The 14,738-nt window shown below is 38.6% G+C and overlaps 1 protein-coding gene across 1 annotated transcript in view; it reads left to right on the forward strand.

Moving 5' to 3' along the window:
* Positions 1-2,257: 2,257 nt before the first annotated feature.
* Positions 2,258-14,738, forward strand: part of FUT9 (fucosyltransferase 9) — a 195,446-nt gene continuing 182,965 nt past the window's right edge. Inside the window, exon 1 of the mRNA XM_003258348.3 lies at positions 2,258-2,501. The gene's annotated coding sequence lies outside the window, so the exon portion shown is untranslated. The remainder of the gene's footprint in view (positions 2,502-14,738) is intronic.

The raw sequence follows: 14,738 nt of genomic DNA on the forward strand, positions 1-14,738 counted from the left end.
GTCTTGTCTCTGGAGGGCCAAGTGGCTGGGGATTGTAAGCTGGAGGGAGGAGTTAGAAGCTTGCTTGCTGTACTCCAAACATCACCCCTTTCCTTTGCTTGGCTGTAAGGCATTATAGTTTGCGTATTTGTCTTTGCCATTTTAGAACCATAAAATGAGACTATAAGCTATTGCGTTATAGTTTCATAATTAAATGTAGGAGGAAAATAGTAAAAATTCTCAAAGGTAAATTACTTTAATAAGGAAGCGATGAGAAATATTCTAAACAGAAATGAGAAACAGAGATTTAATTAATTCTTGGTAACCATCCTCTGCCTAAGTAGCCGCTGGCATCTGCAAAATTTATTGTTCACCTATGTAGTATAGGCACCACTGAGAAGACTTACGAAGCTGAATGAATTGTAAGTCTTTGCCAACCTTTTCTTTCTATGATCTTTATTGAAAGAATAACAGTGGGTGAATTTGCATGGTACACTTCTGGATCTCTGAAGACAGTAACACATACCTTTTAAAAGGGAGGTGTACTCGAATAATTAGATGTTTGTTCCCTAAATAAGGAGGTGGTTCTCTCATTCAGGTCATTAGGTAAATGTTGAACCAAATATTTTAATTAGCAGATATACTCAACAAGACAGAGTCTAGCAAGTTGATACCGTCCAGCCCATCAAGTAATACTTTATTTCCAACATTGTTTTTTCCTTCATGTGAATGTATGCAGGGAAATCTAGAGGTTTTTCATCAATATTTAGGTATGGCCTATTGCATTGAAAATGTTTTTCCACATTGCATTTACAGTTAAGAGAGCACTTTTTAAAATATGAGAACATTTGTTATATAAGACACACTTATGTAAAATGAAATGCCTACCTTATTTATTCTAGAGACTATGATCCTTTAGGCTTTTAAAAAATGAATCCACCAACTGAAAGATTACTTCATTTTATTTTTAAGGCAACACAACCAGCCAGCCAAACAAAATCAGAATCTCTTTCCCTCCTGGGAATGTCTGGGAATAATTAGCTCACTTTATGTGTTATGTTATTTGAGGAGAGTTTTACCAGACTTTTTTTTCTAGTCATATATTTTAGACACATAATCTACTTGCTCACTGTCTATCCCCAATTACCACGTGAAAATTATAAAATAAAATTACGGCTCACGGAAATCAGTTAATAATGTTTCAGTTGTTTTTATATTTACTGAATGTGTGTTAACTCACCCTCTCGATCTCGCGCGTGTATCTGCCCTCAGTACAGTATCTATTTGCATGCGCCTCTTTGTAGTTTGCGAATATACAGGATTGATTTAGAGTCAAATAGAGCAAACGAAAATCCACACTACGAAAGCGGGACCAACCCTAGGAAAATGCAGGGGGAAATGAAAAGCTCTGTGATAAGGAGATCCAGAGATCTTTCAATCCCTAGGTTTTTAGAATGTTGAGAAAAGGGAGGAAGGAAACCAAGACAGAAGGTAATGGGCTGTCACTATGCCCTTCACACAGCCTTCTTAGATCATTGAGAACACGGTCCGAGGCAATTGGGTTAAAACGATATATGTATATATTTCTTTTTTTACCTCGTTAGCTGGTCAACCCTGGCGGTAAACAACCAAGGCCACCCCTGCCCAGGCAACAGCTCCAAGGGGCAAGCGATGGTTGCCGGCATTGAGCTCCCTGCTGGCGCCTTCTGGCGGGACAGCCGGTGCCAAAGAGCGCCCAGGGAAACAAACACCAATGGGGGACTATACAGATGTCATGGATGCACATGTAGAATCATAATCTGTCCAGAAAGGGGAGAGAAGGAGGGCGACAGTCTACGGATCCTGGTCCAGGAGCCGCCGCAATGGAGCGGGCGGCAGTGTGCACGCACAGGTGCCACAGGCCGGTGGCGTGGAGAGCTGTAACGGCTGCCTCCCGGACTCAGCACTCGCACCAGCGCGCTGAAGCCGCGGCTGCTGCCAAGCTTGGGTAACCCCCAGCCTGAGCCACGAGAGGAAGAGCCCAAGGAAAGGGCGCGAAGGGGGAAGGAGGGTAGGGTAGAAGGAGGGCGAGGGAGAGACCCATCGCCTCATCTTCCATTTCCCCTCCCGAGCTCATTTAGTGGGAACCTTTGCTGGGCTCCTGTGCGCCTCCCTCCCCACCACCTCAACTCTGGACGACCATCTCCCCCTCTCCCCTTGCTCACCCCCCACCCTTCCTGCTCTTCCGTCCCTCCCTACCGCGTGCCTCCTCCCCTCCCCCTCGCCTCCCTCCCCTCCAGCGGCAGTAGCTGTAGCAGCTTCAGCGAAGCCGGAGATGGGCAGAGAGCGCGCGCGGCGCAGCAGCTCCAGATTCACTGCTCTCCTCTGCAGCTTCCCGCGCCCCCGCCGCTGTCGCTGCCTCGGTGTCCCCCGGCTCCAGTCGCGCTCTTAGGACAGCGCCGCCACCGCCGCCTGGCCCTGCCTGCCTCCTGCGCCGCGCAGCCCTCGCGAGCGCCCCGGATGGCGCTTTACCCCTAGGACCGGTGAGTAGGCGGGAGAGTGCAGGGGGTCGGGCGTCAAAAGCTTGGCGCGGAGAGAACATCTTTTGATTTGGGAGGCACCCCAAACCAGCTGCTGTGATTCCCAGTCCTCCAGGCAGAGGGTCCAGGGAGGGTGTTGCTCTGTGGTCCCCAAGGGGATGTTTGATTTCAACTCTACCTGCTGGAAACCTGAACGCCTCTCCCTGTCGGGGACAGCTGCCTGCAGCTCGCAGTCCCGCCTCACCTTCCAGCCCCCAGGCTCCCACACTAGCAGCGGTAGATGGCCCCGACCCTCTGGTCACCCCAAACAGGGTCATCTCTACTGTTACTGTCCCTGCGTTCCCACCTTATGCCAGTGCACAAACGCCCCCATCTGCCACCCTTCACCCGATCGATCTCGCGCTGACAAAGCCTTCTCCACAAAGTCCTCCCTGACCCACCTTCTCTCCTTTGCCAAAGCCTGGCTCTCGAGCCCGACTGTCCCGTCCTATTCCTTCCCAGGGTGAATGGTCCTCAGTGAATTCTGACCTCATTCCCTCAACACAATGGTGCCTCTCCAGATTTTCTGACAGTCACCTCAGGAAACTGACACAGACACGCTGTGATCCTGGTTTCTGTACAGTTACTTTGTGTGTTACTCAGCACCTGGGCTGTTAAGGGTATGATCAAGCAGGTAAAAATAAAGACAAAAAACAAACCCTTTGGAACCAAACTTTCTGTTATTGTTGTTTTAAAGCGCAGAACTATTTGCATTGCTTAGGTTTGTTCTGTTCATTGAGAGGCGTCTTAGCTGAGTACAGGAAACACACCTATTTTACCTGTTCCTGCGGAATTGGTCTTACTTCCAGGTTAAGAACGGAGGACTTGCCTAGGTGGTGAATCTCTTTCAGCAACAACACTATCAAACGCTCAGCAACTCTTGAGGATAAGAAGCTTTTTCTTGAAGGAGATGAGAGTAGCACCAAACTTACCCTTTAAAATCTTCTTTGAAATTGCAATAAGCCAAAGCTCTTATTTTTCTTTAGGTGTAGTGGCTAAAAGAGGGATATAGGAGGATTAGAAAACGTTGTACCAAGAAGCTCCTGCACTATTTGGGTGCTTCCAGAGTTGTGTAGTATCTTAGCACCAGACGGTATTTCTGTAGAAGTTTTCTTAGGGCAGTGGTCGTTTCTTCTGAAATCATGTTTACCGTTTTATTATTTCTAGTTGTAGTGCGAGAAAATAAAGAGTTGTGTTCGATGAATGAATATGAGCAAGGGGGATGGAGGAATAAGTGAACATCGGGAGGGGTCGTTGAAATAATAAAATTTGTGCTCTCAGTTTCTCATGTATTGAAATCTTAAAAACAAAACTACCCCACACAATTTATGGTTTAATATTTTAGAGAAATTATGAAAAGGCATTCATTTCAACATGGCATTGTACTCTATGGAACCCTTGGTCATAGGGCTTGTGTTCTAAGCAATACGGATCAGAATATCCAGAAATAAATGTTAGAAACTTTAAAAGGTGCCCCATTGAGGCATGCAGTATGTCAATATAAATTTCCTGGTATTATTATCACTATAATTTGAGGGGAATACAAATTAAAGTGCCATTCTTGCTCTTGCAGTTGGTGGAGAGAGATGTATGCTTCATCACCTTAAAGGAGCAAGTCTCAGGCTACATAAGAAATAGGAAGGGAAAGTTGAGCCATCATCTAGGGAATTTGTTAGTGAATATTGCCTTAATACCTTCTCCAATGTCAGGAATTTTTGTTGGTTTGTTTTCATTCAAACTGTATCTGAGCTTTTATTTCCCTTTTGTGTAGACATAGGCAGAAATGCATTGAGCAAGTCCACTGACAAGGGGTGGTTTTAAGTAAATGTGGATAGCTGCATTAAATGTCAAGAGGGGCTGTGAATAATGACTTTGTTGTTGGTTTTCTAAGTTTGAAAATTTTAGTTGGTTATATTTAGGGCTTGACTAAGAACATTCAAAGCAGTACATTTGGGTAACAGTAGGGTGACTACTATGCACAGTATGTCCAAGAGTAATTAATCTGTATTGGAATCGGTACATCCTGAATTGAAAGCAAGGAGTAATATTTTTATCAGCTATTGCCCATAATTATGTTGATGATAAATTAAAGTCAATGTAGTCTAACATAATTCCAATTAACATGAAAATATTAACAAGGTCTCAGAATTATCTATGAGAATGCAAATAACTAGTCTGCCAAAAATTATGGCAAGAATTTCTATAAAGACTTATGGTGAGCTGAAAGTCAAGAAGATCTGCCAGAATTTAATGTCATTGTCATTAGTAAGAAAGGTTGAACAGTTAAATATAACGTATGGGGAGGTAAGGCACACCAATATTGGAATGGCATATCTTTGAGTACCATTGAACTGTCTCTTATAATGCTCGTAATTATATGCCACCTAGAGGATGACGGGTTTAATTTAAGTATTTGCAATGTTAAATGTAAATTAAACATTATAAACAGGAATTAAAAATTACGGAAATTATATAGATTATTCCATCAACAAGTTGCCATTGGTTGAATGTTCCATGTGAAACCATGTTTTGCCTTGTGTGTGATGAAGAGAAAGAATGGTTGAGGAAGAGAAAGCTGCAGGAAGGGAGAGATAGGGAGTCTTCAACTCCTTGGAGACTGGCTTAAATTCTTTAATCAAATTAAGTTAACTAAATACAGGTTCTATTATTTTGGTATTTGGAACAGCAACTGTTTTCCCACTTGAATTTTAGGATATGACTCCTTAATTATAGCAATAAAAATGCAAGTTTTTAAAAATAAAGTATTTTATTCCTTTTATTTAGTAAAATCTGAGCATCAAAGGCAAACTATTTTGTGTAATCCAATTGATGAACTGAACTAAATAAAATTCTAGACAAATTTACAAAAATACCTTGAAAAAAAGGCACACATATTCACACCTCACACATACCTAAAATTATAATATTAGATAAACAGCTAAACAATTTAGTGTCTTATGAAGCAAGAGGATTCAGTCAAGAGATAACCACATACAGTATTTTTATACTTTAATATATATTTCTTGTATTTTCTTTTTCATTGCAGTGGATGTATTATTATGTTTTTATAAGTATTTGCATTTTTATTTATAAATTCATGTCTCTATATTATAAAATGCAAATTTTATAAATTTAAATAACCCCCAAATTACACTTGTAAGTATCAAATTATTACATAAATGTTCATAATTTTGCTTTCTATCTTGCATTCAGGAGGGAGTATTTAGCAGAACACATTCTTAAGAGCAAATATGTAAAATGAATATTTCAAAATAAGCAGGATGATTCAACCAAAGTTTTACAACAATGCTATAAAGTGATACTCTCATAAACTCTAATGTACAATTAAAATTCCTGACAGAAACATTTCAATTCTGTGATTTTTACCTGTGACTGATTGTGTAAAATTCAATTTTATTCATTTAGCTGCAAATGGAATGCTCGGCATTCTTAATAGAAAGATTCACGGAATTCAGATGTTGTTTAGAAATATAGAGAACATTCCATTTCTATTACTCTACTAATGACTTGCTCAAGGTTCCAGAGTAGTTAATAGAAACAGAATTCAAATCCTGGTCTCCCAGTTCCATGCTGTATTTGTCTTTCTATAAAATAAAAAACATTTTCCACTTCTTTTATTTTAAGATGTTAATAAAGGAGAAGTCGATATTAATGTTAAAGAAATCTGAAAATAAAATGAAATAAAAGGTCTGTGCTTCTTCAAGGACCATATCAATGCCTAGGCTTCCAACACACCATAGTTAAAGGTAATCAGTCAACCAGACTTTTTCATTCACTCCCACCTTCAGGTTAAAGCTTGGGAAATATTCAAAAATTAAACTGCAACTAGCCCATCTAAAAATCTTTTAACATTTTTGCACAATTTTTATTAGAAATTCCTCACTTATGCAGTGTAAGGTTTTTCATGTTAATAGCATGTCATGGACACTTCCATATAAACTTTTATAGACAATTGACTGAAAAATATTCCTAAAATAACAGATTTTAGTTTCTGTAAGCAAAATGCACTTACAGTTTCATCTCCATGTTGATTCAATATTTATGTCATCACAGAGAAGGTTTCGTATCCATATGTTTATTTATTTTTAAATTTTTACCTCCATAGACTGTGAATAGCTCAGGTGGTCAGGGAAGGTAAATTTGTTTCACAAAGTTCCAAGCCCACAGATGAAAATCCTGGCACTTTTAGCTTTCTCTTCACTGATAGCCAGAGAGATCAATGAAAGTGAATGACTAAATCTATGGGAAACCATTATCATTACTGCGTAAAAAATAAGCTCTAAACTGTATTCTTGGTGATGGTGGCTCATCACCATCATTTCATCTAGGAAGAATAACATGGTGACATATTTTGATATCTCCATTACATTTTCTGGAACAACACTATATTATCTAAATGTGCCTGGACTGATGTAAACTAGGGGAACCAGTGATCTCGCACTGCTGGGTGGCTGATTCAAAAGCTGAGGCATTGATCTTAGGCATTGGTCTTCTTATAGCACATTAAGATGCAAATTTGGATGAAAGGAAAACTACACCTCTAAGGCTCCCCTGACATAGTTTCTTTGGAGTGTAATTCAGCCTCTCTTTATTGAGGGCCTATGGGGCAAGAACTGACATGATGATGGCAGGCACAAGAGTAAGTATGATTTAAACTCTGACCTCAAGCAGCTTAGAGTTTAAGTGGAGAAACCAGTAAGAACAAATAGAAAGGAGTGATGAGACACCAGCTGCTTTAACCTAGGGATGTCACCTTGGTATTAAACAAGAGTGCCCAAGAAAAACTCAAAAAGACAAAAAAAGAAAATCTGTCTTGTGTAACATGGATCTAGTCATGCTGTGGCTAAGGCTTGACAAAAAAATTATTTAGTTCCTTAAAAAAAAAACAAGTTTCCATTGCTTTCTATATTAATTTTAACTCTGACAGAGATTTTTTTTCCTTTTTGGACAATGCAGGAACCTATTAGTAGAACGAACATACGTAGTCCCAAACTAACAAATTCAGTGGTTGATTCAGTCCTTGGAGGTCATAGGGTAATCTTTTAATGGAAATGTAACTAAGTAGATACTTTTAAAGTAAGTAGGAAAGGCTTATCTTTTAAGAAACTTAAATCTTCAAGGAATATTCACAGAGAAGTACATGCAGAGGATGCAGGGAAGGAGGTTATGAACAATGTATGTAATAGCTGCTCCATAATCAAAAGTTTAAAAACCACTTTAATAAGTTAGACAACCTTAAAAGGTATTTGTAATTATCTATATTTTATTTACTCTGATGAATGTTTATTGAACAGTTGCAATTCAGTGATAGAAAAGGAAGATGACATGTAGTTGGGATGATAAAATATAGACTCATTAAGTAATTTGGGAGAAGTGTATGGCAGCATTTAAATAATACGTATTACATGTCATCTGACCTAGAACACGGACTGGACAATTACTTTTATACCTAGGTGAAGTTTATAATATATATGTTATTGAAAAACATAATGGCCCCAAACAGCTTCTGAAGGTACCTGAATTATGCTATAGTAGGAATAGCTTGCGCCCATGAAGGATCTGGTTCATTTATGTTCAATACTGGTTTACCAAGAGAAAAAAATAAGGTATTCAATTTTTACATGAGAGAGAAAAATATACCTCCTAACTTGTTGACTGTTTTATGAATTCTTTATAATTTTATGTTTTCATGACATTCATTGTGTGAAGAAAGTGGCTGAGTTACATGGGTAATATGATTAGAGAGCTTCAAGAACAATGGGGAAATCTTTGACATGAGATGAGCTACAAGACGTAGGTGTTAATGATAATGATGTTTCACTGCCCTGACCTGTAGAGAGCCAACTGAGCTATTTCACTAGTCAATTCCTGCTGACTTTCAAGGGTCCTAAAGGGTCTGAGATTAATTTAACCCACTAAGTTAAGTATGAGTGACTTGTTGTCCTCCTTGTTTTGAAGAGGCTGCATGAAGGCAGTCAATCCAACTTGTCATATTTGTCTTCACCAACAGCTTAATTGTGTTTGTCTGTCTGCACTGAATGGTTAAGCAAGAGTTACAGAAATGGGAGTGGGAAAGACATCTGGAGGTGTTGACAGGTATTGCATGGGAAATGCAGACGCTGAGACCATCTCCTGCTATTTCCAGTAAATTTTTTGCTATCGTTAAGGTGAATATAGATCAAATCATGATCAGAGCTTTCTGGTGTGGGATGGCAGATCTGGCAGAGAGTTAAATTTAAGGCACTTGCAACAGTTGAGTAAGCCACTTTTTCATGTAAAGCTGAGATGCCACTGGAAAGCCGGGTGAGCTACAAGCTGGAATATACTCTTTCTATTTTATAAGTGAGGTTCATAGGACCCCTTTTTGCCTTTGTTGGTCATTGAATCTGAGTTGGTACACCCCAAAATGAAATAGTATGCCAGACAGTCATAAGGTCTTCAGGATCAGGAGTTCAGTTTTGACAAGAACCCAGTAGCAAGCTAATAGCTGCTTTTCAAATGAGGTGTACCTGGTACGGTTATATCCTGTATATTAAGGAGGTGATCTGTCCAAAATCCCAAAGGGCTCCTGTGAATGGAAGCTGCTTACGTTTTCTGGGGGCTCCAATTAGAAAAATCATTAGTCACAGAAACTGGTAGTTCACAGGTTAATTAGGGATGTGGGACCCCACATATAGAGAGAAGGCCACAGCCTACTAACACAGTGTGTTGGTTTCTGCTTCATTCAAAAGATGCTGATTTTTTGGACCAGCTAATATAGAAGTCCAAGTAGAATTTCCAAGTGAGGAACATACCATCTCCAATGCCCAAATGTTCCAATAAGCTCCTGAACATTGTTTTTGTTTGTTGGGGATGAAGAGACAGCAGTTTTTCTTTGACTACCAGAAGGATTAAACATTGTGAATCTGCTCACATAGTCCCAAGAAACTTTATTTGACAATCAGAACCCTGAATTTTGTCAGAATTTATCAGCTTCCACAGTTGATAGAAGTGTGATAACACCACAGTCAAGACCATTGCAATGGAAGCTTCTAACTGGTTGATTAACAGGACATCATCTGTATAGTGAAAGCTTTGCACCATAGAGAGTAGGGACACTTATGCTGACTTATGTACTACTGATGGCAAATGGCAGAAGAATGTTGGTACCCCTGGGAGTAACCTGTAGTAATGTGGGAGGTTACTACAAATGTATATTGGTGGCTATGTTGTGACTTGATCTTTGTCCTCAGAAGCCAGTGGTATAGAAAAGCTGGTATTGGCACAGTCCAAGACAGCATACCGAGAGTTTACTCTGTGCAATGGATTCAGTTACATGACTAGTTGGGATTATGGGATTAACAACTTGATTCAGTTGGTGATAATCCATTCCAAGCTTCTAGCTCTCATTACACTGTTTCACTGGTCATACAGTGCTGTTGTATTAAAATACTGCATCTCTTAGCACCCATGTTCCCTTCAAGTCTGTAATCAAGGCTGTGATTTTCTTTCTTCTTTTTCTTCTTATTGTTTTTGTTGGACCATCTGGGGGGAAATAGAGAACAAGACCAAAAAGTGATTTATGTGTCCCTTTAGCACTTCACTACATTTGGCCTTTCCCAATTGTGATAATCTCCCCAGGCACTTAACTGATGATGAAGTATAAGCACTTAATATATTAATTACTATACAATTGGATATAGAAAATAGAACAGTACATTGAATTGGCCCAAAGGGCTCCATTCATGAGATCATGTTAACTTGCCTTTCTCACTGTGAACACTGCCCAAACCCCATTAGCTAAATCAGACAATCTTTTCTTTCTATAAATCCAGTGAAAAACATGACTTGGATGTCCACATCCAAATATCCTAAAAGTTTGATTCCCTTATTTTCCTGAAATTCCTCAACATTCTTGGATAGGTGCATATGTCATTTGATACCCATTGGGAATAGAGACACCCTGACCTCTAGTCATGTTTCTCTTTAAATAAACTGAGATTATGGGAGAAGGGGACAGAAGAATCAGAGGGCAAGGGAGGAGAGAGACTTCATATGTATTATCCCAGTTTCAATGATATTGCAGTGGCTCATGGCATAACCAAATTAACTTAGAATATTGTTGTCCACCCAATACTCTATATTGGGAGCAGGACTCCTGTGGCCGGCACCATCTGTTTCATCCTGGGGAATCGTTTGACTCAGAAGCCACAGATACATTGCTGTTTTTCCTAGGGTATGGGGTTTGTGACCTCTGGCTGACTCAGTCTTGGCTCACACAGTGGTGACTTTAAGGCATCCACCTTAATTTAGGGCACTAGCTGCCCCAATATCTTATATCTCTTAAGCTCTCCCAGTTTCAGCATCAAGGATAGGGAGCTTTCTCTGCATAGTGTTGATGACCTCAATAATTTACCTAGGTTTCTTCAGGTCTCTTTCTCAATTTTCTAGTGGGTTAATTTTGTCAGAATTCTAGACTCAATCCAGGCCATTAAGAGCCCAAATACTAGTCAATGCCTCATCTGTGGTTTTCCACAGGAGTTTTTCTGTCTCAGAAAAATCTCCTTAAGAGGAATAAAGCTTCCTTATAGCAGCAAAGTCCCACTGCAAAAACCTTCGATACATTTTCTCATTACTTCCAAATGGATCTAAGGTTGGCATGAAGGCTAGATTTAGCTGTAAGTCAACACAGCATTTGCCATGATTCCTTGAGAACAATATGATCCATAACCCCTTCTTTCCACTGTGAGCCAAAATTCTAATGATTCACCTGGTTTCTGGCTATGGAGTTCCCTTTTCACACTCAATATATGTACACATTACTCTTAACTATTGTCTGAAAGAGGGTAGAAGCTTCTGCCTACCCAGCGCAAATCTTAGTATTAGTTGTTACAGTGCTGCAGGTCTGAGACTGGACTCTAGATTCCAGTCTGGAATTCTCAGACAAGGAACTCGTTCCATTTGGAGGAAAATTCTGGCATCTGTATTTTACCTATTTTTGTTATTTAGCTTGCAATGACCTCCTTGATTCCTCCTCATTAAAAGGCAAAGAAGTGAAGGACTGTCTATTGCCCAGTGGCCCATATAATTTGCAAACATCTTTGTTACTGATTCCTGCAGACTTCTCTCAAATATTTATCTTCCTGAAATTTCTCAACATTCCTGGATGAGTGTGTATATCCTTTGATACTTATTGGGGATATGGATACCCTGAACCCTTAGTTGTGTTTCTGTTTAAATAAGCGAGGTCATGGTACAGGGACAGAGAAGAATCAGAGAGCAGGGAAGGAGAGAGACTTCATATGTACCATAAGTTTCAAGTGATGTGGTGGTGGTTCATGTCATAACCCAATTAACTTGGAATATTTAATAGGCCTGCAGGGCTCTCATCTTTTCTCTTCCAGAAAGCCATGACTTTGTCAGCATCCCATCCTCATCACTAACATTATAAAAATCTCTGAAAGGTCTGAGATTCTTCCCTGCTCACAAGTTAACATGAAAGCCTGCCACAGTTGAATGGATGCTGGTAGAAAACAATGGACTCCTAGGTCAGAGATGAAGGACAATTTATTTTTCACAGCAATAGCAGTAGCAAAAATATCAACATTTTTGTCCTCTTCCTTGGGTCCCAATTTCCCCAAGGCAACATGAAGTATGCACATTACAAACAAAAAGGCCCTCAATTTAAGAAATGTCACCCCTTTATAATGGGCAATGAGCATGCCTCCCTTTGTTCCAGAAGATGCTATTTCTGTCTTCCAAGACTGTCTGCTTTACAAACATGTTTTTAAAATAGTTCAAAACAAAAGCAGTCAATGATTCTTTCATAAGATGTGCAAAATGTGAAAGACCCATGGAAAATTGTCTCCCAATAGTGACAAAAGGCTTCAATAAGTGACTGTTTGGATAGGCTTCTTATCTGTGGTATGATATATGTTCATCCTTGCTATTTCCTAATGATGGAATGCATTAAACTTTTGTTATCTGAGATTGATGAACCTCTTACTAAGATAGAAAATAAGAAGGAGGCTTTTGGAACAAATATATTGTATTTAAACTGCAATATTAGAATCTTAATTAGTAATTTCTGACTAAAACCTATATAGATTACAGCATAGGGCATGTTAAAGAATTGAGAATTTCTATGTCAGGAAGTAAAAATTTGAGCCTAAACCACAAAATATATTAAGCATATATTTTGTGTAACTATAATGTATTGTAAATCAAAATCATTAAGCAAAAATATGTTACTACATATTTCCCATGGCCATAATATTTCTCCAATGCTTTATAGTTTGAAGGGTGTCCAAATTTTCCTAAATAATAAAATGAAAAAGGTGCAATGCTGCTTTAATATGTTTAATTTTTTCAAGACTGAGCATAATTGTCATCTTCTCTAATAGGCATCTCCTATACACTAGGCTTGGACACATGCCTTTCTCTGTATTGACACAATGGCAGGTTTATTTGTACCATTTTATGCCTTTACAACATCATGTTGGCCTTATATATTTATGTTTCCCTGACTGGATTACTCTGAAATTAAACCTTGTTGCTTATTACTCTTTGTACTCCTAGTGCCTACCTCCCCAACTGAAGCATGGTGAGTATCCAATAAACGCTAGTAGAGATGAACTAAAAGTAACAGTGTCTGTTAATGTTGACTTTACTTTCAGATATTTCAGACAATTATGTCCCATGAGGAATAACTGAATGGAAGATGTATAGCTGAAATAATTTATAAAATTTCTTAATGACCATTGTTTTACTTATAGTCTTGTAAATATTCATATCCTGATACTCATTCCTAGTTTTGAGACATGCTGAAACATTTGAAATTTTGCATTTATAGTGAAACTTTAAGATTTTATATCGCTTTTATATGTTTAGACATTGAAGAGAGTGTCACAAAATTAAATGTAAAACTTTGTTTAATTATCAAAAGGTTTGGAGTCACTGATTTATGTTATCCAGAATTTACTTCTATTCTAACCTTGCATTAGAAATTTCAAAGCATCTTGCCTTTCCTCTTTTTCAAAGAGGTGGACTGAAGATGAATACATGTCCCTTTCTCTGCCCTGATGCACAGATGTTCTTTCTTTATTTCTTTGTCATAGTTTTTTTTCTCTCTCTTGCATTCAGATAGATGTCTGCTGCTCATACCTACCTTTGCGGTTTCTGTCACCACCCCACCTAATCATTATTGTTGTTATCACCAGTGCTGCCAACCCTGAAATCTGGTGTACTTCTCCCCTTCCTCTTTTCTCAAATTTTCCAATTTCTTCTGACTCTTATTGCTTACTCATATTCTAAAAACAACAAAAACATCAACAAAAGGACTGTCTCTAAGGGACAGCTGCCCTTTCCTTCTGTGCAGTGAACTTGAAGGATCAGATAAAGTGATGGGTTCTCTGACTCTTATTCTTTATTTGTTGGTTATTCAAGGGCTGGCTGTATCTTCACTTCACTTCAAGGGCTGTATTTTTCTGCTTTTTTTCCAGAGCCATTTTGGAAATTTAAGAATTCTAAATTCTTGAATTTTCATTAGCCAATGTTTTCCTGTTTTCTTCATAAAAAACAGGTTTTTGTAACTTTTTTGTCCCTACATTGCCTTGTTATTTAATAGCAACATTAACATGTGAATACCTTAGAACTTACAAAATATGTGTGTCATTTCAAGGAATAAAAAGGTTGGAGTGAATCAAACACAAGACAGATATGTTTTTTATGGGAAGAATGGAAGATCAGGAAATGACTGGCTTGCTTGGAGTATGACAGTGGCAATCTTGTGCAGAAGAAAAGAGGAAGATATCGAACAATAGAAAAACAAAGAAATACTGTAGAGAGAAGAAGGGGCAAAGTAGAAGTTCTAGAATAATAAAGACAAATATTTACCTATATTGTAATAGGGCTTCATGGAAACACTGCATTATATGGAAAAAAAAACACAGAGCTGTAACCAGATATAACTGGGTTCAAATTCTTACCTGTTTATTGAGTTAATTATTCGACTGGTGCAAAAGTCATTGCGGTTTTGGTCAGTATTTTAATGGCAAAGGAATGCTTAAACATTAAGTAATGTTTAATGTTTTTAATTAAACAAAGACTTAATATCAACTATTTAGCTGAGAGATTAAAGTCAAATTTCTTAGTGTATCTAAGACTCTTTTTCCTATTACATAAAAATTTTGCTTAATTATT

Source organism: Nomascus leucogenys, chromosome 3, assembly GCF_006542625.1.
Source record: "Nomascus leucogenys isolate Asia chromosome 3, Asia_NLE_v1, whole genome shotgun sequence".
In the NCBI taxonomy this organism is placed as follows: domain Eukaryota; kingdom Metazoa; phylum Chordata; class Mammalia; order Primates; family Hylobatidae; genus Nomascus; species Nomascus leucogenys.